General features: G+C 47.6%; 1 protein-coding gene across 1 annotated transcript in view; it reads right to left on the bottom strand.

Moving 5' to 3' along the window:
- The window catches only part of LOC147620083 (thylakoid lumenal protein TL20.3, chloroplastic-like), a 38,556-nt gene that overhangs the window by 3,172 nt on the left and 9,755 nt on the right, over positions 1 to 25,629 (bottom strand). The gene's annotated exons all lie outside the window — the stretch shown is intronic.

The following is a 25,629-nucleotide window of genomic DNA, read 5'->3' as shown; positions in this document are numbered from 1 at the left end:
GGCTACATGAGTGGTTGTCGGCCTCAAGCAAGTTCCAAATTGACCCGAAAGTAAAGGCTTCCTTCTCAATCATACAATAATTGGGAGGGAGGTGCCAGGAGTTGGTTCTACAGGACGAGGCTCTTGCCACGTGATGATCTCCCATAGCCCCCTTGCTATTAGTAGACTTTTCATCATAAAGCTCCATAGTGAGTAGTTGGGACCGTCAAGCCGATCTTCAATTGTCATGAGCCCCCCAAACCTGGAGATATCAGTGGTATTTTCTCTTTGCGACAGCCTCCCAATACGGGATTTCCCAAAGTTGGAGAGAGTACTAGGAACAACAGGAAAGCCCCCCTTGATGTGAGCTCTTGGGAAAGTAAGAGGAGGAGAGACAAGGCATCAGGATATGATGGGATTGAAGGTGCGATCTATTAGAATTTATGCATCTCAGTGTATTTGGGGTTGTCCCATTTATTGGGTATTTTAGTCATTTTTCTCCTATTTTAGGAGTCGTGGAGCTGTCGGCCAGCTTCCACACTACACTATAAAAGGAGTCTCCCCATTGTGCACTTTCCCATCCATTCCTTGCACAAGTTCAACATTCTCTTGCTGGCTATTGCCATTGTAAAGCTTCAAGCTATTATAAAAGGTGATCTTGTCCACAAGCTCTCTCTACTCTCTCTCTAGTTTTGTTTATGCTTCCGCCTGTGCATTCTCCAACATGGTATCATTCACTTAGGTTCAAGCTGCTCCATTCTTCTGCGAACTGCTCCCTCTCTTCTATTCTACTGTGTGTTTTGCTTCCATAGCTTCTCCGGCTACAAATCAACATATCCAGTTGCTGCGTTTTACTGCCTCGCTGCGTTTTTTGGTCCAGTCAGCCCTCTTGCTGCTGTCAGCCAGCCCTACAGGCTGCGTTTTGCTCTTCAGAAGCAAGCGTCGGAGTTATTGGCTGCGTTTTCTGTTTTCAGCATCAGTTGTGGTGAGCTTCTTGCGTGTGGAGTTGTTAGACAAGTGGCTGTACATCTTCTTCTTCCTCCACGAGTCCCTAACCTTCTGATAGGAGGTTCCCGGTGGTTTCTCGGATTGTTTTGCTGCTGTCCAGCCTCTGTCTCTCTCAGGCTTGAGAGGGGGCTCATTGGTTCTAGAGCCTCGCTTCGTTGGAAAGCACTTGAGAGGAGTCTTTGAGAGCTGAGATTTGTGTTTCTTGTTGCTGTGGATATGGCTCCCCCCTGTACGAACAAGGATGACAAGTTGAAAGGACCCAACTATGCTCATTGGAAGCTTCAAATACAGATCTAGTTCATCCACAAGGGTTTGTGGGATATTGTCCAAGGCACTAAGAGGAAGCCCGAGTGTCCTCAGAACTCTAGGACGTGGACTCGGGATCAAGAGGATGAATTCGTTGTGGAATTACAAGACTAGGACGGGATTCGAAGGCGCATTCGGTGCTTGTGCGGACCATCAAAGAGGAGGTCTCACCGGCCGTGCAAACTCTCACCAATGCTCATCAGGTATGGTCTATATTGGAGGATCTCTTTGCTCGAGATTTGTCGATGAGGGCAGTTACCTTGCAAGGGCGGCTCTATGGTCTGTTATTTCCCTGCAGGCAATTCCATGCAGTCGTTTCTCATGAAGGCCAAGGTTATCCATGACCAGTTACTGGCTATGGGGGCTGCTTTGTCCTCTGCTCAGTTGGCTGCACTTATCCTCACCAAGCTTCCCCCGGACTATGATGTGATCTCTCGATCTTTGCAGTGCCAGGTCACATCCACTCAGTTGGATTTTGATGATCTTAGCTCCTTTCTATTGGAGGAAGAGTCCATCCTTGTCTCACGGGGTATGTTGAAGGTGTCAATCAACAGTTCTAACCAGGCACTTTCCTCAGTTCAGAAGAAAGGCCGGAGTCGCTGCTTCTCTTGCAAGAAAAGAGGACATCTATCCAAGGATTATTTGTCCAAGAAGAACAAGACCAAGGGCAAGGCTTCATCTCAGAGAAAGGGCAAAGACACGACACACGACAGTGAAAGATTCTAGTACCACTTCTAGGGCTCCCAAGGCACTTCCGGCTCAAGAGGACCCAGATGGTGTACTTCTCTAGTACACATGCAGTTCCCGCGATGATTATGGACTTAAAGAGGGCTGCTGGTCGGCCAGCAGCCCAATATTCCCAAGTGACTATAAATAGCATGGATGCTCATCATTGTTAGCATTCAACTCCCTTAGGACTTGGGTCCTTAGGGTCCAAGTAGGGACCAGATTTTGGTGATGTTTCACTTTTTATATGAGACAGCCTAGGGCTGTAGAAGAGTACCCTTTTTGTACTATATGATATATACTGAATTTCCAGCATATCTCTCTCTCTACTCTCTCTTCATGTCTGCGTTTTGCATCAGCATGTTTCCAGGAGTGTTTAGGGCTGAAAGAATACTCCCAGAGCTTCCGCGTGTCACATTTGGGACGTGATGTGTTTTCCGTCCACTGTTGGGGATTATGGGCGCGGTGTGTCTAGCTTTGTTTATGCTTCCACCTGTGCATTCTCCAACACGATCGCCAAAGTATACCAAAAACAAGGTGCATATTTGAATGAATTAATACAAGACTCCGAGAGTGTTGCACAGGAATAGGAGTGCCTATGGATGCTTCCACTTCACAAATCTTCCCCTTATGAACAAGAATCCCCAAATATGCAACATAGAAGCTTTGAATATGTCAAAAAAGGTGTAAGCAAAAGAAAGCCTACAATACATGTACCTCTTGTTGGGTTTTATGCTGTGTATGCACCCAGAGGAGTGCTAGTGATCATCAGTAGGTTACTGGGGCACTTTTTACTTCTGTTAGTGGAGGTTTTTTCCCCCAGTTTAGTTCATTTTCACTTATATGCAGTTTATAAGTGTTTTGGTCCACCCGGCACTTTTATGGCCGGTCATGTGAACACTTATCCTTTAGGGGTCACTATCATGTGGCTTGTACTTCACATTTTTCAATCATTGAGATATCTACAGCAGTCGTGTTCACTCCCTGCTTGTTCTCTATGCCTGTTTTCTTTCTGTAAACCCTAACCCTAACCCTGTTTAGTCTTCAATTGGTATCAGAGCCATTGAAGCTTTGCCCTTGTTCATTGCCCGTACACATCCAAGTTTTTTTTTTGTTGCTGCTGCCGTACAGCACCCGTACCTTCTGCCCGTACTTCTGAGCGCCGTACAGCTGTGCGCCTGCTGTCCGTACTCCCATTGTGCGCCGCCTTCAGCTTCAGCCGTGCGCACTAGCTGCCCGTACATCCAGTCGCACGTCGCCTTCAATAAAGTACTACAACAGGCGTCGCCTACATTTACACACGTGTACTAGCCACCGTGCGCCTACGCCTTCAGCGCCAATAGTACTACAAGTCGCCGCCTGCTGGTATTCGTCTGCAAGTCGACACCTGCAGCCAGTCAAGCGCAGCCACCATCACTTGCTGCCCGTACACTTGCATCCGTACCAGGCGACTGTACCTGGCGACTGTACATACCTGGCGACTGTACCTGGCGACTGTACGTACCTGACGTGTCTTCAGTGAACCTGCTCGCCCGACTGTACCTGACGTGTACCTGCCCGTATATACCAGCTGTGTATAGGCCTTCGACTAGCTTCTGTACAGTCATCGTTTTTTTGTCACCTGCACAGAGAAACGTGCACTGTGTACTTTCAGTGCAGCATTCAGTGCTGTGTATTTGAGGACTGTACCTGCTTGCTTACAGAGGACTGGTTTCGTAAAGTACCTGCAGAGTACAACAATCAACTCAGCTGGTAAGCATTACAGGTTTTGAGTTTTGGGCATTCTTATTTTTCTTTGTGAAAAATATACAGGCACAACAGGCAGATTTTCTAGCAAGAAAATATACAGATTTTTGCAAAGTTTGGGTGCAGCAAATTTGGGCATTTTTGGGGCATTTTGGCATTGTGTACGCCATTTGCTGCTCTACTCAGTCATTGGTGCATTAAGCTGCACATTCAGAGGATTGAGAGTGCAGGCAGATTTGGGTAAACTGTATTCAGTGGAGTACAGTTGTTATCAGGGTTTTTGCTTTTGGGTTTTTTGGTAAACAGGTACAACATTGTGCGTAAAGCATAATGGCAAATCAACAGCAAAGTGATGTATTCACATATTTGTCTAAGGAAGACAAATTGGATGGCACGAACTACTCCTTGTGGAGTTTTATGCTGAAAAATGTGCTTGTGGCAAAAGGTCTTTGGGATTTTGTTAGTGGTGATGAACCACGTCCAGGTCCATTGGCTCCAGAGACTCCTCCTCAAGGGGGTGCTCGTGGACGAGGACAACAGGTACAGGCTCCAGGACAGCCATTGCCTGTTCAGAGAACAAATGCTCAAAAGACATGGGATGCCAGGGATGCACAAGCTTTGTCACTCATTGCATTGTCAGTTCAGAGGTCTATTATACCTCATATTCGTTCAGCTGGCACTTCACAGAATGCATGGGTGACTTTGGAGCAAATGTATGCTGCTCGTAATGAGGCTAGGATCTCATTTTTGAAAAGAGAGCTGGAAAATCAGAAAATGAATGAAGGAGATGATATGTCTAGCCACTTGAACAAGCTGCAGGATTTGAGAGAGCAACTCATCAATGTGGATGAGATTATTCCTGAGACACAGCTTGTGTCCACCATCTTGCACTCTTTGCCAAGATCTTACTTGGCTTTCCATACCTCTTTGAACCTCAGCATGAGGAATGCTGTTGAACCCCTCAAGTATCAGGAACTTGTTGCTCTCTTACTACAAGAGGAGCAAATGAGGAAGAATATGAATATGAACACAAATGCTGAACAAGCATTTACTACAGGTCAAAAGGGGAAAGGGAAATCTCAGCCAAAGAGTGCAAATCAAAATTCAGGTGATGGTGGTTCTTCACAGGATACCAAGAAAAGTGATGGACAGCCCAAGAAGAAGGGCAAATGTCATTACTGTAAGAAGCCAGGTCACTACATCACGGAATGTAGGAAGAGGATTGCCAAAGAGAAGGCAAAGGAAGCTGGGATGTCTGTTAATGATGCTCCTAAAGCTCCTCCAGAGACTGCTTCTTTTGTTGAGGACAGGGATTACTGTTTCTATACATGCAGCTATGATGCCTCTTGGTCTTCACAGGCACTCAGTATGACAGAGCATGCATGTACTTGGTATTTTGATAGTGGTGCCTCAAAGCATATCACATCTCGCAGGGATTTGTTTAGTCATGTTGGCCCTGCCCCTGTTGGCAAAACTGTTCAGTGTGCCAACAATGCTTCATATCCAGTGTGTGGCATTGGGGAGATTCAGCTTACAGCCATTGATGGCTCCATTCTCCGCCTTACAGATGCCTTATATGTACCAGGGATAAAGAAGAATTTGTTGTCCATTTCTTCTTTAGCACATTGTGGAATGCAAGTCCACTTTGATGATGATAAATGCATGGTCAGAGACAAAGCAAATGCCTTGACCTTGATGCTTACTGGTACATTATGTCATGGACTTTATGAGTTGGATGCATTTCAGCCAGTGGATCAGTCTGCTTATCATGCATTCACTCTTACTCCAGCTATGGTTGATGCGGAGTTATGGCATGCTCGCATGGGGCATGTAAATTTTGGTAGTCTTATGCTTATGCAGCGACATAATATGTTTACTGATCTACCTCTCATGGAGAAGCCTCCAGATCACATTTGTGAAGGATGTATTTTGGGAAAAATGCACAGGTTTTCCTTCCCACGTGATCAGGCTCTAAGAGCAACTGCAAAGTTGCAACTTATACACAGTGATCTTTGTGGTCCCATGCAGACGAAGTCATTAGGTGGTTGCTTTTATTTTGCAACATTTATTGATGACTTCTCTCGTATATGCTGGGTCTATCCTTTGACACAGAAATCACAGGTATATGATGCATTTTTGGCCTTTGTAGCACTTGCTGAGACAGAGTCTGGATGCAAGGTGAAGACTCTCCGTTCTGACCGAGGGGGGGAATATATGTCACATGTGCTGAATTCTTTTCTTGGGAGTAGAGGTATAAAACATCAGTATACTACTCCTTACACTCCACAGCAGAATGGGGTTGCAGAAAGGAAAAATCGGTCACTCATGGAGATGGCCAGATGTATGCTAAAGGCAAAAAGACTACCACATATCTTTTGGGTGGAAGCAGTAATGTGTGCTTGTCATATTTTGAATCGATGTCCCACAAAGGCATTGGTTTCTATTACTCCTTTTGAGGCTTGGCATGGCCGCAAGCCTTCTGTATCGCATTTTCGTATCTTTGGGTGCCTTGCATATGCACACATACCCAAAGAGTTGAGGAGGAAGCTTGATGATAAAGCCACAAAATGCATTTTTGTTGGGTATAGCCGTGAGAGCAAGGGCTACAGGTTCTATGACCCACTATCCAGGAAGATATTTATCAGCCGGGATGTGATTTTTGATGAAAAATCAGAATTATCCATGGCTGGTTATGAGGCAAATCAGGCTGAAAATGATGTGTTTGAAGGTCTACTACCCATGGAGTTTCATTCCACAGTTGGTGATCCAACTCATGTGGGTACTGGACAGCCAGCAAATGATGTAGGTGGTGCAGAAATTCAGCAGCCAAATCAGCCAGAAGCTGAACCAAATGTGGGACAGCAGGCACCACAGGTTAGACATATACCTAGATGGTATTTGAGGACATTACAGGACAGCCATTTAGAAGGTCCTCTTGCTGGTCGTACTCGTAGGGAGACAAGGACCAATGAGCATGCACACATCATGGATTTGAATCTGGTTATGGCAGCCAGTTTACAGGATGATGATGAGCCTGATTCATTTGTGGATGCACGAGATAATGTGCATTGGAACAAAGCCATGCAGGATGAGATTGATTCTATTAAAAAGAATCAAACATGGGATTTGGTTGATCTGCCCAAAGGCAAGAAAGCCATTGGTACTAAATGGGTCTACAAGTTGAAAAGACATGCAGATGGATCCATTGACAGGTACAAAGCCCGTCTAGTTGCAAAGGGCTATGCACAGAAGAAGGGCATTGATTATGAGGAGACATTTGCTCCTACATCCCGTATGTCGACACTTAGGTGTGTCATTGCATTGGCTGCACATCGTGGTTGGGTTGTTCACCAGTTGGACATAAAGACTGCATTCCTACATGGGGACCTCGAGGAGGAAGTTTATGTATTTCAGCCCATGGGATTTGCAGAACATGGTCATGAGGGGAAAGTATGCAGGCTGAAAAAGGCCTTGTATGGTTTGAAACAAGCTCCACGAGCTTGGTATGCAAAAATAGATGCTTTTCTACTCACTCAGGGATTTGTGAACAGTCCATCAGAGACCACTTTGTATGTGAAGAAAGAAGAGACAGATCTGCTAGTCATCAGTCTTTATGTGGATGATCTCTTGCTCATGGGATCAAATGATGACAAAATTGCAGCATTTAAAGAGATACTGCAACAGACATTTGACATGTCTGACTTGGGCCTTGTACATTACTATTTGGGCATACAGTTTGTGCAGGATAACAGAGGCATTGGGTTGTTGCAATCACGTTATGTTGCTAAACTTCTGGAGAAGTTTAAATTTCAGGATTGCAAGCCTATTAGTACTCCTATGGAGCCTGGGATGAAACTGTCACTACAAGATGACAGTGTTTCCTTTGATGCCACTACATATGCTCAGGCTGTTGGGTGCCTCATTTACTTGTGTAATACAAGGCCAGATATTCAGTATGCAGTCTCTCAGTTGAGCAGATTCATGCACAGCCCACGGTTGTCACATTGGCAAGCTGTGAAGCGTGTATTCCGTTATTTGCAGGGTACCTCGTCTCTTGGGTTGCTTTATCCTGAAGGGGGTGACATGCAGTTACATGCTTACAGTGATTCAGATTGGGCTGGTGATTTTGATACCAGACATTCCACTAGTGGGAATTGTTTCTTCCTTGGCGCTTCATGCATTTCTTGGCTAAGCAAGAAACAGACCACGGTGGCCACTTCATCTTGTGAGGCAGAGTACAGAGCAGCCTACACTACTACTGTTGAGTGTGTTTGGCTGCGTCGTCTTATGACTGATATGGATATTTCAGTGGAGGAGCCTACACCTATCTATACTGATAGTCAGAGTGCCATTGCTGTGGCCAGGAATCCTGTGTTTCATGCTCGCACGAAACACATTGAGATTCACTATCATTTTGTTCGGGAGAGACTTCAGGCAGGAGATATCAGTCTGATCTACTGTCCTACAGATCAGAATGTGGCAGACATCTTCACCAAGGCATTACCACGTCCGAAATTTGAAGCATTCCGCAATGCTTTGAATTTGTTTCCTTTTGGTGGATGATGTACAGTGATCACATATCACTCCAGGGGGGTTTGTTGGGTTTTATGCTGTGTATGCACCCAGAGGAGTGCTAGTGATCATCAGTAGGTTACTGGGGCACTTTTTACTTCAGTTAGTGGAGGTTTTTTCCCCCAGTTTAGTTCATTTTCACTTATATGCAGTTTATAAGTGTTTTGGCCCACCCGGCACTTTTATGGCCGGTCATGTGAACACTTATCCTTTAGGGGTCACTATCATGTGGCTTGTACTTCACATTTTTCAATCATTGAGATATCTACAGCAGTCGTGTTCACTCCCTGCTTGTTTTCTATGCCTGTTTTCTTTCTGTAAACCCTAACCCTAACCCTGTTTAGTCTTCACCTCTTTGAACAAGATGCAAGATGATCCTTCTCGATCAAAAGTAGTGTGCTTCAAAAGGGATTGGTCGCTCGCTCGCTGAAGCTCCCGCCTCCACCCTGCTCTGCGCACCTTCGCTCCCCCCCCCTCCTCGCGCCTTTTTTCCTTCCGCCCCCCGCTTGCTCCCCTCTGCTCGCCGCTGCGCCCCCCCTCTCCTTCCACGCTGCTGCGCCGCCCCCCCCTCCTTCCTCGCCGCTGCGCCTCCCCCCCCTCTTCGCCAGTTCGCCCCCCTCCCCTCTTCGCCATTTCGCCATCCCCCCCCGCTGCCGCCTGTTCCCCCCCGCTGCCGCCTGTTCGCCATCCCCCCCGCTGCCGCCTGTTCGCCATCCCCCCTCGCTGCCGCCTGTTCGCTCCCCCGCCTCTTCGCCTCCTCACGCCCGCCTCCATTCAGCAGCGCCCCGCCCCCCTCCTTCTCGCGTTGTCGCCGCCCCCCCCCTCTGGGCCTCTCCTCCGTTTTTCGCCGCCCCCCCCCTCCCTCCTCTGTCGTGCTGCTTTTCACCCCTTGGGGGTTTTTGGTTTTTTTTTCCCCTCATCGTCATCCGTCCTTCCGCCTCTTGGTGTGCAGCCCGCTTCTTGCAGGTTTTCCGCTTTCGCCTCGCCTTCGCTTGAGCTTCAGACTCTGATGGAGACTCCTCCCGCCTCGCCTCAGAGGGACTCTTCCGCAGCCCCCTCGCCCGCCCCCGAGGTCATCCCCATCAGGCTTTCTCTTTCGCCGGAAGAGGAAGCGAGCCTCACCGCAGAGGTGGAACGCCTTCAGGCTCACTCCACCATCTGCCGTATAGTCGGCACTCGCCCCAGCAGAGGGGAGATCAGGGATCTACTTCAGGCTCGCCTTCTTGCAGATGTGGGCAAGATCCTGGATGTACAGCTCTTGGGCCGGGGACATTATCAGATCGAGTTCGAGGCCGCCCAGAGCGTTGCCAAGGTCCTTGCCATGAGTCCTCTGGATATCAGGGGTGCTCGGGCTTTCTTCAGGCCTTGGCAGCATGGATTTGACCCAGCTGCGGCGGAGCAGGGAGAGCGCCTCTTCCATATTACAGTTTGTTTCCCTGGTCTCCGCCGGGAGTATCTTCCGCTCCTCTCCAGGCTCGGAGCATTGGTGGGCTCGGTTCTTGAGACGGGCCCCTCAGCAGCTTCAGTGGTGGCTAGAGCAGCTGGGCTACCTTCGGTCAGAGTGTTGGTATCTGACATCTCCTCCCTTCCTAAGGTCATTCAGCTACCTAGGATAGGGGGGGGTGGATAGATCAGAGAGTGGAGTTCTCGGGGCTCCCGAACCAGTGCTTCATTTGCAGGCAGGTCGGTCATTTGGCCAAGGCCTGCCCTCGCAGGAGACCTCGGCCCTCACCACAGCAGCAGGCCACGGATGGCCCGCCCACAGATTCGGCTCGGCAGGCTGCCTCAGGGACACCTGCTCAGGCCACAGAGACCTCGGAGTGGCAGCCTGGACAGGGGCGCCGTCGAGGGAGACAGCCACAGCAGCACGCCCAGGTACCGCTGCAGCAGCAGCCACAGTCTCAGCCTCACTGGGTTCCCGTGAGGAACAGATTTGCTCCCCTTCAGGAGGAGACCCCTGCAGCGACCGAGGACCAGGAGATGCCAGCTCCCCCTCCTTCACCTCCCCCACACCCATCCCCTCCCACCGCCTCGCTTCCACCATCGCCTCCTCCCGCCCCCGCTCCGGTCTCGGCAGCGGCTCCCTCTCCTCCTCCCTCGCCTCCCCCTCCTCCCCCTCCGCCCGCCTCGCCTTCCCGGGAGGTCCTGGCAGCTCCCTGGCGCTCACTGCAGTCCGGAGGGCGCTGAGCACTGACCTCGCTCGAGCATCACAGAGGAGACCTATGCCGATTAGGGCCTCACGGATTTCATCTATCCGCAGTCGGCTGAGTCGCCTCGGCATTCGACAGCGCTCGGCGGCGTTTGATTATACCTTCACACGGCTTTTTGGAGCAGAGGGCCCCCATGAGCCAGCACCCATCCGAGTGCATGTAGTGATACCTCCGGCCCGCGGGGAGGAGGCACTAGACTCAGCGGTGGCCTTCTCGTTCCCTCTATGTGGACCTTGTGACCGGGAGTGGACTCTAGAGCTCGCTCTCAGCACGTTGAAGACTCAGGCAGTTGAGTTTTCTCATCACATGAGCGATTTGGAGGTTACAGATGTGCTAGGCCGACTTTGGGAGTTGGCTCATTTTGTCTTGGATCCCGGGAGTGTGGATACATCCGGGATTCGGCATTTGGTCGTGAGCATAGTTGCAGATCTGGCACGCGACCCAGGATATGTGAGTATTCACGAGGTTACTATGTCAGAGCAGGAGGCAGTCGCCATGGGTCACAGCCACTGGCGCCTGATCCGGGATTCTTGCAGTACACCGGGTGGGCAGACTCGCAGCCGTTCGGATGGGGACTACTCTCCATCCAAGCCGCTTGCGAAGGCCCGCCGCACGGCTGAGACAGCATCCACCTCAGTAGGACATCCATGAGGATCATCTCATGGAATGTACAGGGCCTTGGCGGAGCACACTTTATACGCTATCGAGGCTGCTTGAGGCAGGAGCTACAGAGATCCCTGTTTGGTGGCAGCATTGACATTCTGATGATGCAGGAGCACCACTTGGGTGAGAGCAGGATCCGGAGATATGGTTCGGTGATGCCTGGTAGATGGGACACTTTCTGGTCCGCAGGGTTTGGTCCTTTGGGTGGACAGGGAGGAGTATGCATGGTTATTGCAGATGCATGGCGGCAGGCCATTGTGGATCGAGGGATCATTGTGCCTGGTAGAGCACAGTATGTCATTCTGAGGATGCATGATGAGCTATTGGGAGTGCTCAACATCTATGCGCCCAATCATGCTAGTGCCAGAGCAGAGTTCTGGACTCAGGTTTCAGATGCATTGCCAGAGGCCGCACATTGGTGTGTTGGGGGAGACTTCAACATGCTTGAGGACCCGGCAGATAGGGTGGGAGGCAGTCATGTTACAGTGCACGGCACGGAGCTTGCAGCTTGGGACCGGTTTTGTATGACACTGAGGATCATTGATGCATGGCAGCATGGGGCTTTCTCCCGGTCTCAGGACAGTCTTAGTTTCTCTCGGTCGGATCGCCGGCAGGGAGGGACTAATCTATCTCGGATTGATCGCTTTTATGTGGGCGATTGGTTGGGGGAGCGAGGGGGCTCCGTCGGCATTCTTGCTGGCACCTCATTTTCAGATCATGCGCCAGTTATACTGACTTTGGAGGAGGGGACACGGGAGCCCAGCTTGCAGTTGAGGATCCCAGAGAGGGTACTTGCAGACCCCAGTCTCGCTGAGGACATTGAGAGGATCTGGCATGATAGTCAGTGCTCTGACCAGGATGCAGCGGGCCAGTGTGCCCAGGGACTCATTGATCTTAGCTCTTTTCTACACGCTGCAGCTTTGACACGACTGGGAGAGATTCGCGAGCGGGAGCAACGGCTGAGACGCAGCCTTGCTTCGCTACAGCGCCTTCAGGAGCAGCAGCCTGCATGTGAGTGGGTGGCGTCCCAGCTGAGCCAGGCACGCCAGGAGGTTAGAGAGGCAGAGGAGCAGAGACATGAGTTTTACTATCGTCGTCAGGCCTCTCAGTGGACGCAGCTTGGTGATAGAGTGACTGGGGAGTTTTTTGAGATCACTGGACCCCGTCATGCGCGAGCAGGGGTTCGCCAGCTTGGTAGACCGGATGGATCGATAGCTACTGAGCTCGGGGAGATTAGAGCCATTGCCACTGCTTTTTATCGTGACTTGCTTTCAGCGGAGCCAGCCACTGAGGATCGAGATGTATGCAGACAGACTGTGTGGGCCCATGTGCAGAGGAGGGTCACAGACCATATGCGCACAGTTCTAGGTGCGCCTCTGTCAGAGATTGAGCTTGCCGAGGCCTTGAGGGTCCTGCCGCGACATAGTTGCCCAGGGGAGGACGGACTGACGCCGGCCTTTTTTATGCGCTATTGGGACCTTTTGGGGCCAGGCCTCCGCAGGGGCTTTCAGCATGTTTTGGACACTGGGGTGATGCCGCAGAGCTTTTCCGAGGGCTTGATCTATCTTATCCCCAAGGGAGAGGGAGTATCAGATGATATTCGGCATTGGAGGCCTATTACGATCCTCAATACTGTCTACAAGGTCTTGGCAAAGGCCTTGAGTTTGAGGATCCAGCCCTTCCTGGGGGAGTTGATTCATGCTACTCAGACAGGATTTGTCAAGGAGCGCAGTATCCTTGACAACATCTTTACTTTCTGGGAGGCGACGGCCCGAGCTAGGTTTCTTGGCGAGGACTTGGTCGTGATGCTTCTCGATTTTGAGAAGGCATACGATAGAGTTGATTGGGGATTCTTAGAGGGCACTATGCTACGCCTGGGCTTTGAGCCAGGATGGATCAGAGGGGTGGCAGCTTTGTATTCCACAGCTCGCAGCCAGGTGCTGATTGCAGGAGGTCGGGGGCCGAGTTTTGAGCTGACCAGATCAGTCCGTCAGGGGTGTCCTCTCGCCCCTTTCCTTTTTCTCTTCTTTGCGGAGGCTATGAGTATGTATTTGACGGCAGAGGAGGTTGGTTTGAGAGGACTTCAGCTCCCAGTCCGGGGGGAGGATTTGCTTGATGCTGAGTTTGCAGACGACACGGGCTTATTTTTGCATGGCCAAGAGGCCAATCTTATTCGGGCAGAGCAGTCGCTCCAGGTCTTTAGTGCAGCCTCGGGAGCATTGATCAATTGGCGCAAGACAGTGGCCTTTTGGATCAGTAGTGCTCCCACTCCGGCATGGAGTCCGGACCCCGGTTTTAGATGGATTCCTCCCGGCACAGCAGTGCGGTATTTGGGATGCCAGATTGGCCTCGATTTGTCACCTGAGCAGCAGATTGCCCCGCTTCTTCTGAGCATTCGGAAGAAGCTATTGTATTGGAGTACAGCTCGACTATCCTTGGCTGGGAGGGTGGTGGTGGCAAATCAGGTGCTGTTAGCGACTATGTGGTGGTACATTACGTCTTGCTGGATTTTCTCGAGCTCTTGCATCAGCCAGGTACAGAGGCTGATCAGGAACTTTCTGTGGTCTGGGCGGGACGGTCAGCCAGCTCGGGCAAAGGTTGCATGGGCAGTTATTACACTTCCGCTGGCTCAGGGCGGTTTGGGCATTATAGATCCAGTCGATCAGAGTAGAGCCTTATTGGGGAAGCTTATTGTTCGGGGGTTGCTTCCAGGCGCTGAGCCTTGGAAAGAGCTCCTCTTGCAGCGACTGCAGGCCCAGGCGCCTCCTGCAGGGGGTACTTGGGCACCAGAGATTCGCTGGATATTCATAGAGATGAGGAGGACAGGCCTCAGTAGAGGATGGGAGGACAGATTTGCTTTGAGTATCCTGAGAGCTTGGGAGCTACTGAGACCGGGGCTCTCTCAGCGGCCTCCGTCTTGTGTTGAGGAGCGGGCCAGGCAGCCGCTCATCTGGAGCCCAGCGGTTCGTACAGAGCAGGGTCATATGCTGGGTTCTCGGCCTCGTCTAGCCTGGGGACCTTTAGCGGCAGGCCCAGCTCGTAGTTTTGGAGACTGGCAGGCTTTCTGCAGTCTACCAGAGGAGACCCAGGTGGAGAGGCTGAGTCACTTCAGAGGGGGGTTGATTATGAGGGATGATATTCAGGAGGCACTTACAGAGGAGTGGTTCACACCTCTCGAGCCAGTGGCCCCACGGTGGATGGGAGCCTTTACACAGTTGGAGATCCTGATTGCTGTCAGAGCTAGCACTGAGGATGGCAGATGCCTCTATTATGAGATTCAGGATGAGGGCCGACTCCAGAGAGTGGAGGTGGAGTCGCCTTTGGTTGCAGAGTGCACCTTTCAGAGGATTCGGGTAGTGGTGGCTGCCGCTTCTCGGAAGTGGCATATTGACCCCGACCCTGCTGACGTGCTCCCGGATTGGCGTATATGGGCATATGCAGCGCGCCCCTTGGCCCGGCTACAGTGGGACCCCGGAGAGTACGAGTGGCATGATCCTTATGCATCCCTTGAGGCCACAGAGATCACATTTTTCCAGTATACTGTTCGGCTGGGACGGCATATTTTGACGGCGAGGAGGACGGTTTCTCCAGCGGCAGCGGGGCATTGGCGATTGCAGGGACTATCACAGGAGTTCCTGGAGGATTTCTGGGCTCGGCTCTGGGCTAGTCGACAGGCCCGCAGGATCTCGGCTTTTCAGTGGGCTGGTCGCCCACAGGGGCTCAGCAGTTGGCACTTGGCTTGTTTACAGCGGTCTTCCGGCGGCCTGCGTCCGATGCGGCCACCCTATGGAGACACAGAGACATTGCCTTTGGGACTGCCCTCAGGCACAGCAGATTTGGCTGCGGATGCTGCGTATTCTAGCCCCCCTCTCTCCAGAGGGTATGTTTACGTGGGGTGCCGCTGCTTGGTCGACTTCGTCAGGGCCTGCTATGGGCTATGAGATGGAGCAGGGCAGTCAGGCCATCAGATTTATTAGGGGCCAGCCTCGCCTGGTTCCGGCACCGGATTTCTCGTCCGCCAGCTGGACACAGGAGAGGGATTTACGATGGGAGCTCCTCAGCAGCCTCACCATCTGGTTCACCTGGAGGGCCCGGTGCTTCACGGCCTTTGAGGGGAGATTAGAGCCACCAGCAGAGACTGTTCGGGGGATTTGGCAGGAGTTGATCCACACCCTGCGAGGACAGTACGACCGCATCCGGGATGAGGCGATTTTACGGCGCCAGGCCTTTCATACCACTTGGCGCTGCGGCCCGTTCTACACCCTACACACGGGATCCCCCCGTTGGCACTACAGGCCACCTGTTTGGCTCTTTCCCCCCCCCATTGTATGATTTAGCCGCTCAGTCCTTTAGACTGATGCTTGTATTTTGCAGCACCTAGGGAGAGTCTCCCGGGCTGCCATGATGTATTCACTGCTCTTCTCTCTGTTAGGAGCAGGAGAGATCTCTTTTGTAGCCCTACGGGCGTTTTTTACATAACTAATGAAAGGATCTTTTCTCGGAAAAAAAAAAAACAAGATGCAAGATGGTGGGGTGCGAGTTGATCCACTTCCTTCTCTCTTTCCCTCAAAAGCACAAGACACACAGCAAGAAGTCCCTTGTGATATCTTGACAGGGCTCGAGCGGAGGCTGTCCAAGAGCCGGACATGGGCAGAAGTACGGCAGTGAGAAAATCTCATAGCCGTTGGGTGGACAGAAGGCGGAGGCAGGCTGACCACCGGCGGTGGCGGTGGCGGTTGGCTGGGCACTAGTGCCGCCCCTTTGGCCGGCGGTTAGCTGCACAGTAGCATTGCCCATCTGGTTGGTGGCGGCGGGCTTTGAACGGTCGCACATGGCTCTGGACTGGCAGCGCTGTTGTGGTGCACGGCAATGCTTTGCTCTAATGGAGGCAAAGGCTCGTTCTGTGCATGGAGCTCCAATGGTTGCAGCTAGGCAGGGGCAGCAAACAACTCTGACACCAATTGTTGGTGAGGTGTGCCTAGGGTAAGTGTGCAGCCCCTTTGGCCAACGGTGGCGAGTAGCTGCACAGATGCACCGCTCGTTTGGTTAGTGGCGGCGGGCTCTGAAAGGTGGCGCAAGGCTCTGGACTGGTGGCGCTGCGGTGGCGCACGACATGGCTCTGGATTGGCAAATGGACACAAAGGCTTGTTCTGTGCGTGGAGCTCTAGTGGTTGTAGCTAGGCAGAGGCTCTGACGCCAATTGTTGGTGAGGTGTGCCTAGGGTAAGTGTGCAAGTACACACATAGTGGGGAGAAGAGAGAGAGAGAAAGAGAGAGATTTGGCCGCTTCTTGGATTCCGATCGTCCGCACAGTTCCATTGTGTGCATAGTTCATAGAGGGTTTTTTCCCGATGGCATCGTCACTACTCAGGAAAATGTATCAGTTGTCTGGACTGTCTACTGTCTACTATTTCTATCCCCCCCTCCCCCCTTTTTCTAAGTTTGTTTGTGTTCTAGCCCAGCTGTTGGCCATGAGGCCTGTGTACATTACCTTTGCGTAATATTACATTCTTACCTTTAAGGAAAAAAGGAAAAAAAAGAGAGAGATGATGACCAACAAGAATATTAGCACAAGGGCAAAGGGATTGAGGGAATACAAGAGTAGTGGAAAGCATAAATTTATTATAGCGATAGGTCCTTTTTAAAGGAGAGACTCCCTTTACAGAGGTGAAGCATATGCTGTCACCACATATGCCATATGCCAAATATGATGCCAAGTGTCCCCGATAGGTGTCACTTTGCCACACATCACCACTTTACATAATATCCTTCTAAGAGGCTATTCCCACATAAAAGACGTATACACACTAGTGGTTGTTCACACACATTGGAACCGCTTTTTTAAAAGCCTAAATACAGTGCTAGTTTATACAACCACCGAGCACTTGTAAACTCCCACATTAATCAATATTAATATTTAACACGGGTGCGGAGCTGTGGCGGCTCACACTACTAGAAGACACGCTCCACTCGAAAAATTGTTATTTTGTCATCAAAACTCCTCAAAGCAGACATAAAATTTATGCAAGGGGTAAGGTGGTGTAGCCTCCCACAAGATCAAGTAGGCTACTGTACAAGCACTAGGCGTGGCCATGGCATAGTGGGACAAACTCTCATGTAATGTGTGATGCCAACAACCATGTATAAGGTGCTGGGTTGTAGCAAGATGGACACTTTTAGTCTATGAGAGCAAGAAAATTAGAAATTGTAGGGTATCAAAGGTTTCCAAAGATGCCGAGAGCTTCCGAAATTGAAAATGACGCAAGAGACACTTTCCCCAAGTAAGGACTCTAGACCGGTGTAAGATCCCAAGGAAATGTTGGTGGCAGCATCTAGGGGGACTCAAAATGTGGCACAATTAGTGTTAGGCATTTCAGCACCGCCACCTGGACCCACTGAAGATCAAAGATGGTGGTATGCCCGTGATGCTCAAGCAATGGCCATGATTGCTCTCACTCAAGCGATCCATTGTTCCTCACATCCGATCCTGCAGCTTTGCAAGGGCTGCCTGGGTGTTTCTCGAGACCATGTTCCAATCCCGTAATGAAGCATGAATCATGTACTTGATGCAGGAGTTGGACAACTCGATCATGAACAAAGGTGATTCCATTGCATATCACCTTACCAATGTAACAAACCTAAAAGAACAACTCCTGAATATAGATGAGGCAGTTGATAACAAAAAATTGGTCACCACCATTCTTAACTCCTTACCTGAGTCCTATCAAAGATTCCATACTTCTCTGAATCTCTCTATGAGAGGAGGAGGCAATCCTATATCCTTTGAGGAGCTCGTTGAATTACTTCTCCATGAGGAGTAGACAAGGAAGAACAGATTCAAAGGTGATGCAAGCAAATGAGACCAAGCCTACTTCTCTAGGTACAAAGGTAAAGTGGACTCGTCACACAGGGTGACACCAAGAAGAAGGAGAAAGAAAAGTGTCATTACTACCACCAGCCAGGGCACTACATTGAAGAGTGTCAAAAGAGGCTTGCAAAGCTGAAAGCTGATGAAGGCTCTACAAACTCTTACTTCTATCTCGAACGATAAGAAGCAACAAAAAGAAGAAAAAGCAAACCTACCCAAAGATGATTGGGCTTTCTAGCCACATTTTCACTATGGGGGGAATGTTAAATATTGATAGTGATTAATTGTGTAAACTAGCACTGTATTTAGGCTTTAAATAAAGCAGTTCCAATGTGCGTGAACAATTGCTAGTGTGTACATCCTCCTCCATCGAGCTTCGAAAAGACACTCATGAAGCTCTTCAGCTACCTGTTGATCCTCTAAGACCAATTACCATGACAGCCTTGACTGTACCACCACCACTTCCCTTCTGCTAAGTTTCGGTCTCAAGTGGACTCTCCAATTGTATCCCTTTGTCCTCGGGCACTGCAATTGTCAATTCTACATTTCATGCCTAGAATCCTCTTTGCAAGAATGTGGCTGATCATGAGTATTACATCCTCCATAGCTTTCCCCATGAGTTGGGTTGCTTTCGCCTTGCATTGTGGCTGTAGGTTCTAAAGTTCTCAGTATTCCTATGCCACCCAAATCCGAGAAAGCCTAAGCTCTGATACCAGAGTAACCAATAAGACCCGGACTAGAAGAGAAACTCTTCAAGTACAGACAAAGAATAACAACACAAAGCCACAAACCGTATACATAGACAGCACACTGAGCCGGAACGGCCGGCCCTCCCTATTAGTTTATTACATAGAAGCTTTTTAGAAAGAATCCAAGGTGAGTGTGTAATCAACACCCGGATTTTCCACACGTGTCCACACAAGACTTTGACAAAGCCCTCTTCACAAAGCCAAGCCAAAACAATCCCACAAAAGCAATCCCAAACAATCTCTGAATCTGTCCCAAAACAGCCCACTGTTGAAAGCTTGTTCTATGTCCATGCTCGTGATAGTTGCACACTCCTTGGATTTAATGATGGAGAACATCGGTTGCATTCGTTGGGTTTGCTTCCTTGGTAGACAAAACCAAGGAGATAATAAACATTGTAACTTGGAAGATATATGTTTTTGGCTTATTCGGATCCCACTGCCAATGGGAATCGGTAAAGCTAGCGAAAACCAGATTTTGCTACATCTTCCTTGTCTTGTGTCGATAAGTCTATTTGGATATCAAGTCTTCTTTTTCCTTGGTTTTCTTAGGGCTTAGGATTTTGTATGATCTTTTATAATTCTTTTACATATTCCAAAGTACAGGGTAATAAAGTGCAAGGATGCACTACGGCGTATGGTAATTGACTAGGAGTGGATCGAGTCTACAACGCCTGCTGCCATAAGCATCCAGAGAACTCTCTCTTCGACAATGAATTATGGACAGAGGCTAATGGATTGCAGTGTGCATTACAGCCTATGGTGTCTGTGCCGCAGCTCTCTGATGGTGATGGAGCCATCATGGGACTCTTTTACAAGTTCATGGAGAGGCTTCAACAAGCTATCATAGGGTCCACGACCATTAGCCCTGATAGGTATTGCTTGAACCATATTTGGATGATTTAATATTCATAATTTAATCATGAATCATAATGATTAAAAATTGGAATGCTCGTTTGTGACACGTATAGGATTTCTCTCATGTTGACGATCTTTGAGAGGAGATGGTCTTGGTTCCAAAGGCCTATTCATTGTGTTGCACACATTCTCCATCCTGCATGGAGAAGTGATAGCCAAAGGTCTGACTGTGTGCTTTTGTGAGTATATTGAGAAGGGTTATCTCGATGAAACCGTGCAAAATCCACTTGAGGAAGACCTCTTAAAGTACAAAGATAGTAGAGGTAACTTCTCTCGCCAATGATCCGGAAAACCAAGTGTTGCTTGTCTCATGGTGGAAAAAGTTTGATGGATTATACCCCACACTGTAAAGATTAGCCTTGCGAGTTCTTTTGCAAAAGATGAGCTCGTCAGGCACTAAGAGACAGTGGAGCATTATGGGTAACATCCACACAAAGGACCGAAACACGTATTAGTTTGTTTCTAATTTCTAATATGTATATTATATAATATAGACAACAATATGTCTAAGTTCTAACTCCTAACTTGTTTTAAAACTAATTTCAGACTGAACACAAGCTAACTTGATAAGTTGGTTTATTTCAATGCGAACCTGAGAGTGTTGCAGAGAGTTGGAGGTTTAGTCACTATGGAAGCATTGAGTTGGACGGCAAAGCAAGTGGATTATAGAAAGATTGATGTGAGACTTGCTGAGATTGACATGTCACAACCATAGGCCAGGATAACCGAGGATGCTATCTACGACTTCATTCGCGAGCACACGATGAGATTTACACGTCAAACACGCTTCTCCATATGCCGTGCAATCTGTGCTCATGAGGAGACATCTACAGTACGAGCTTGCCAAGAAGGCCATGGAGATGTGAACAGTCCATCTAAATGGACTAGATAGATCCTTTATCCTCGAACTTACTCCCACTTTCTCTAAGTGTGAGTGTGATGATAGCAACTAGGCTAGGAGAGCCTAGAACTTTGTCCCTGTCATGGTCTTTTTTAATGTATTACACACTCTTTTTTGGACTCTAGTAACATCCAGTTAACTATTAGATTTCTTATTTAATCGTACATGCCATTCAATCATGATACAATAGGTTAAAACTTTAAGTTATTGGAATCTTGACTTGTCAATGACTTGTCAATGACTCAATGGTCATGATCTCATGATACAATAGGTTAAATCTTTAAGTTATTGGAATCTTGACTTGTCAATGACTCAATGGTCATGATCTCATGAGGCATGTTTTTTTTTTAATTACATGTATGACTCAGTATGAGGAAATCAACTATCCACGGATGTAATTAGCAATGTATTGTAATTTTAAATTTTGTTTGGCAAATGCCAATCGGTTACACGATTTTGAAAAAGCCCAAATTTGAAATTTCAGATTTAGACCCCCAATTCATTTTGCAACGAAACGTTTCACCACCGGGTAGGTGGTGTCATGTGCATCATTGATGCCATGGACATTCTCAGGGCTAGATCCAGAAGAGGCAACCAGATAAAGAGTAGAACTAGGATGATAGAGCAAAGAGCACTGATGGCAATGTAAATTGGAGCAGGACTTGGAGCAAGGCTGCCAGAAAGGACTGTCGGCTGCTCACTGAAGTGGTCGGCTGAACCAGGGGACAAGGGCAGCAGCCTGCGCATCATGAACAAGAAGGAGGACCAGTCGGCTGCGCATCATGAACAAGAAGACCAGTCGGCTGAGTTAAAGGAAGCATTAAATGCTTTTAGAACTGGCCGACCAGTAGTCGGCCAGCTCCCACATTGTCCAAGAACCTATAAAAAGGCCCAAGTGCTCATAGATTAATTCATTCTCTCCCACTAGGGGATTGGATCATTAGAGGTCCCATAGGGGACAGATTTTAGGGTTAACCACCTTTTTATGAAGGCAGCCAAGGGCTGCAAGATATGTACCCTTTTTGTACCATAGTATATACTGAATTTCCAGCACTTCTCACTCTCTCTCTCTCTACTCTCTCTGCCTGCTTTTTTGCATCAGATGGTGCGTTTTTGCATCAAAAGGTTTCCAAGAGTGTTTAGGGCTGAAAGAACACTACCCAGAGCTTCCGCGCGTTACAGGTGGACAATCAAATGATAGACTGAAACAATTATATACATAAAATCTGAAGGTTGGAGATTCAAATCTGAAATTTCAGATTTGGACTTTCAATTGGAGAGAGGAAATGTAATTTTTCCCTCCAATTTGGGAGCCCAAATCTGAAATTCCAAATTTGGACCTTCAAACTTATTTACTTTAATAACATACAATCAAGAAAACAAAAGTACAAAAATCTTGTAACCGATTGGCAATTACCAAACAAAATTTAAAACTATAATACATTGTTGATTACATTCATGGATAGTGATTTCCTAATAATGAGTCATATATGTAACATTTATATTTAAAAAAACATGTCTCATGAGGTCATGACCATTGAGTCATTGACAAGTTAAGATTTCAATAACTTAAAGTTTTAACCTATTACATCATGATTCAATGGCATGAACGATTAAATAAGAAATCTAACAGATAAATGGACATTACTGGAGTCCAAAAACAAGTGTGCAATTCATCAAAAAAGACCATGACATGGACAAAGTCTTAGGCTCTTCTAGCCTAGTCGCTTAGAGGGAGTGGAAGTAGATCTAGAGAGTAAAGGATCCATCTCTCTAGTCCATCTAGATAGACTGTCCACATCTCCATGGCCTTCTCAACGGGCTTGTGTTGCAAATGTCTCTCCAATGGATGCCTCCTCATGAGCACGGACTGCATGGCGTGTGAAGAAGTGTGTCTGACGTGTAAATCTCATCATGTCCTCGTCAACGATGACGTCGTAGACATTATCCTCGGCTGTAGTTGTGACACATCAGTAAGTCTCACATCAATCTTTCTATAATTCATCTGCTCCGCCATCTAACTCAATGCTGCCATAGTAACCAAACCTCCAACACTCCGAGGTTCGCATTGACATAAGTCAACTTATCAAGTTGGCTTGTGTTCAGTCTGAAATTATTTTAAAAACAAGTTGGGAGTTAAAACTCAGACATAATGTTGTCTATATTATATAATACACATATTAAAATTACAAACAAACTATACATGTTTCGATCCTTCGTGTGGATGTCACCCATAATGCTCCACAGTCTCTTAGAGCCTGATGAGCTCACCTCTTGCAAAAGAACTCGCAAGACTAATCTCTACAATGTGGGGTTCAATCTACCAAACTTCTCCCACCAGATGACAAGCAATACCTAGTTTTCCAGATCACATGCAATTTGGCGAGAGAAGTTACCCCTATTAGCTTTGTACTCTAAGATGTATTCCACAACCTAATTTTACATGGCCCCATCAGGATAACCTTCTCCATATACTCATTCCATGCAATCAAAAGCACACAATCAGACCTCTGGCTATCACTTCTCCATATGCAGGATGGAGGATGTGTGCAACACAATGGATCGGCTTTCGAAACCAAGACTATCTCTTCTCAAAAATCCTCAACATGAGAGAAATCTTGCACGTGTCACAAATGAGCATTCCAAATTTTGATCATTATGATTTATTTATGAATCATGATTAAATTATGAATATTGAATCATCCAAATATGGTTCAAGCAATACCTATCAAGACTAATAGTCATGAACCCTGTGATAGCTCGTTGAAGCCTCTCCATGAACTTGTAAAAGAGACCTATGGTGGCTCTCTCACCATCAGAGAGTTGTAGCATAGACACCATAGGCAATAATGCACACTGCAATCCATCAGTCTCCGTCTAGAATTCATCGTCGAAGATAGTGTTTTGGATGCTTATGGCAGCAAGCATGGTAGACTCGGGCCACTCGATCCACTCCTGGTTAACTACCATACTCCGTAGTGCATCCTTGCTCCTTATTAGCTTGCACTTTTGGAATATGTAAAAGAATTAAGAAAGATCATAAAAAACCCTAAGCCCTAAGAAAACCAAGCAAAAAGAAGACTCGATATCCAAATAGACTTACCGGCACAAGACAAGAAAGATGTAGCAAAATTTGATTTTCGTTGGCTTTACCAATTCCCATTAGCAGTGGGATCGGAATCAGCCAAGCGCAAATGACTTCCGAGTCACAAAGTTTATTATCTCCTTGGTGTTGTCTACCAAGGAAGCAACCCACAGCCATGTGCTATGAAGATGTGCTCAGGGACTCCAACACATGCCTTTGATGCCTTTGCTGCCATCTCCCCATGCAAGGCGTGACTTTACACATGTCACACCACCAAACATCACTTGCCCACAATAAATGCAGACCGCGTTCCTAGAACTTGAACGGTTATATTCGGTGATGACCACCGTATCAAGCCATGGGTCCCTTCCAACCGAAGATCTCCCTCTCGATGAGCCTGATGCTACTCCCCTCCGAACCATGGTGCCAAAAGAGTTGAAAGTATACACACCAATAGTTCAACCATAAATTATAATTGTAATTTGTTGTTGAAAATTAGAATAAAAATTAAAAAGGCCCAAATTGAAATTTGGGCCTTTTCTAATTTGGGCACAAATCTAAAACTGGGGGGTTTTTGCCCAAACTCCCGAATTGGTAGAATTGGGCAACCAATTTGGGATTGCTCGAATTGGGCAACTAATTGTTTTACCCATTTTACCCCCAAAAAAAAAAAGAAACAAAACAAAACAAATTGATAACCTTGGGAAAAAAATTTAGCTACGGGGAGAGTTCTTTTTTTTTTTCAATTTTTGCAAAAAAATACGAGAGAAAGAGTAGTATCATGGAAAGAAAAACTGAAATGAAAAGCTAATCCTAGTCACATGGAGAGAGAGAGTGTGTCAAAGGGGGGGAGAGAGAGGGTTACCTTGTTGAAGCGATTCCTAGATGAGAGAAGCAGGTTAAGCCATGGCACCGCGCTAGAAAGCTTGTATCGTAACACTTTTTTTCCTCATATTTTTTAAAGTTGCCCTGAAATGCCCAACGTTTCAGTCCATGACAAAAACGTTTCATGGACATTTCACGTTTCGCGTTTCGCGTTTCATAAGAAGCGCAGTGCATTTCACGATGACCCTGTGTGGAACTTGTTAGGTATTTCTTGCGTACAAATGTCCATGGGACAAGGGACACCTAAGCACCCCGTGGATGCTTGTGTTTGTCACGTGCACGCCCGTGCCATGGCTAATCTCCAGCATGAACAACATTAATCCTTAATTAATCCATTAGTTAGGATAGTATTTTAGGTCATCCATAGTATCATCTTCATCAATATCATCTACAGTAGCATCACCATCAAAATCAGCACCATCATCATCAACATCACCATGCAAGGTTTGGAAACCTTGTCGGCAACCATCAAGAGCATACCAGCTGCAGTCCACAGCCATAGTTGTCAGGTATATTACCATACGGTTCGTACGATACAATACCGTACGGGAAAATACGATACGATATTAAAAAAATTCTTATCGTACGATAAAATACAATGTTTAAAAAAAATACTTATAAACTTAGGTATTTCCAAGTCCAGATATGGAGTATTTTAGAAAGGAGGGAAGCATCATAGTATAGAGGAAGCTCAAACACCCATAGATAAGCAAAAGAAAGACCATTACCTACCAAAAAATTTAAATTTTTTTGGAGAAAAAAAACATTTTGAACTTTTTTTTTTGGAAAAAATAAAATTTTCTTGAAAAAAAATATGTACAAGTACATACGGTATCGTGCCGTACGATATGCCGTCGTACGTCGTACGGAAACAACCATGTCCGCAACCCATGGGGGATCCAAACATCCAATCGACAGCATGCGTGTAAAGGCCAGCTAGTGTGGGCAAGCATTAGAATTAAGTGCAACATTTATCAAAGCATTACATGAATTTATTTGTCCAAGAACGGGCTGACA

This window comes from Cibotium barometz, chromosome 32, assembly GCF_041138505.1.
Source record: "Cibotium barometz isolate CiBa-2024 chromosome 32, ASM4113850v1, whole genome shotgun sequence".
Classification (NCBI taxonomy): domain Eukaryota; kingdom Viridiplantae; phylum Streptophyta; class Polypodiopsida; order Cyatheales; family Cibotiaceae; genus Cibotium; species Cibotium barometz.
This window is presented reverse-complemented; position numbering and strand designations above follow the sequence as displayed.